The 2,153-nt window shown below is 38.0% G+C and overlaps 1 protein-coding gene across 1 annotated transcript in view; it reads right to left on the bottom strand.

Annotated features, from left to right (window-relative positions):
- LOC116376786 (uncharacterized) overlaps window positions 1-2,147 on the bottom strand; it is a 24,909-nt gene extending 22,762 nt beyond the window's left edge. Inside the window, exon 1 of the mRNA XM_031838264.1 lies at window positions 2,037-2,147. The gene's annotated coding sequence lies outside the window, so the exon portion shown is untranslated. The remainder of the gene's footprint in view (window positions 1-2,036) is intronic.
- Between the last annotated feature and the right edge of the window lie 6 nt (window positions 2,148-2,153).

Genomic DNA, 2,153 nt, shown 5'->3' on the forward strand with positions numbered 1-2,153 from the left:
ACAAACATACAGTCAGTCTACACTGACACAAACATACAGTCAGTCTACACTGATACAAACATATAGTCAGTCTACACTGACACAAACATACAGTCAGTCTACACTGACACAAACATACAGTCAGTCTACATTGATACAAAGAAACTTGTATATAAATAATGTAATAAAAATGTTAATAATATAAATATATCATATAATGTTCAACACTTTCGGAAATTTGTTTACTACATTGTGTGTTGTAAAAAACGGGTATGAGTAATAAACTTTGGCTCCATCCTTTCAATCGATAGAAGATCTTCTGTGTTATAGTTTCAATAATCACTCCTCAGTAAAAACCTTTGAGCTGTCAAAGTGTTGACATGAAAGTTGTGCCGCTGAGTCAGCAGATATATAAAAAGAGAGAGTTTCATGCGGTCAGTGGGTCAAAGAAAGAGAAGTTTATACAGTTATTCTGCTGCTGTCACTGGTTTCACATGAGACAGAAACGCAACTCAACGCTCTGAGAAGACAAATCATTAATTGCAAATTCTTCTTCTTTTAAACTGTCCTGAAGAAACTGATTTACTTTTCACTACACAGTCCGACACATATTGAGTTTTTATTCATTATTTATCTCAAGTATCCCTCAAAACTCAATCTCTTAAATTTGTTCTGTTAAAGTTTAAAACGTTACACCTTAATAATGAATGAATACAATCAAGAACCAGAGTGGTCATCGTCCTGAAACAGGAAGTCGCGTCTGACTGTGTCGATTACATCATAATTACTTCCACCCAGCATGCACTGGACTTCATCACGGCGTGACTTCCCAGTAAGAGGCACATCAGTAAATCAAGATTTGGATGTGATCGAGTATTGATTACCTGGAATCAACCCTGAATGTAAAATCTGTCTACACACACACACACACACACACACACACGCACACACTGGAAACACAGTAGATACTTTAATGTACTGAGCAGGATGTCAGACTGCTGGTTTAAAGGAACAGTGCCATATCTTTTGTTCTTCTTCAGGTATTTCCGATCATTTTCATCACTGAGTGGCCAGTTTAGCTTAGCTTAGCACAAATAATAAGTTAATGCTGTTTGTTCTTCAGTTTGCAAAGACGCACACTAACACATACAGTCCACATAACAGGTGGAGACACCAGGATCACTTGGTGAATACAAATTATGATTCATGAAATTAAAAAATGGAACACTGGAGTCAAAATCATAATTTTGACTCATTTCAGTCTGTCAACACGTCACTGTGAGTTGAGCTACCTGAACACACACACACACACACACACACACATACACACACATACACACACACACACACACACACACACTCCTGTACCTCTATCTTTGTGAGGACTCTCATTTACATAATGCATTCCTTAGCTCCTTACAATGACCTTAACCATCACGAGTACATGAACCTCACTCTAACCTGAACTTTAAAACAAAGTCTTAATCCTCAAACAGGCCTTTGAAGAAGCCACTCTGTGTTTAGGTCCTCACTCTGTAGCAAGTAAAGGAAATTCACACACACACACACACACACTTACACACACACACTTGCTTCAAGCACTTTTGAGGTCAATGACTTACATTCATTCTGAAGAGATCCATCTTAAACTTAAACTCCTAACCCGATAATGTAACGTTGTGGGGACCATGTGTTTGCCCCCAATCTGAGGACGAGTCCCCACAACGTCTCCAAGTCCTCTCAAACCTGTTTGTTTCTGGGCTCGTCTCATTTAGCGCCTGTATGAACACTGTTCACTTGTAAAGTCAAACGTCATAATATTTATTATGAAAGTTACAGTTTGTCAGTTAATGAGTTTATGCTGTTACATATACTGAATGTGCAAATAATAAAAACGTAATTAACTTATTAACTTATCACTAAATTAAGAAAGTGTCCCCATAGCATCAGTAATTACACACACACACACACACACACACACACACACACACACACACACACACACACACACACACACACACACAGAGAGAAACAGAGATTAAACAAGCAGCTCTTACCTTTTTTGTTTTTCTAAAATAAAAAAAATAATCCAGGACTTTTCCTCAAGACTGTGACATCTCTACCACAGTGTGTGTGTGTGTGTGTGTGTGTGTGTGTGTGTGTGTGTGTGTGTG

Source organism: Anarrhichthys ocellatus, unplaced genomic scaffold (genome assembly GCF_004355925.1).
Source record: "Anarrhichthys ocellatus isolate YVR2014 unplaced genomic scaffold, GSC_Weel_1.0 scaffold609, whole genome shotgun sequence".
NCBI classification, from domain to species: domain Eukaryota; kingdom Metazoa; phylum Chordata; class Actinopteri; order Perciformes; family Anarhichadidae; genus Anarrhichthys; species Anarrhichthys ocellatus.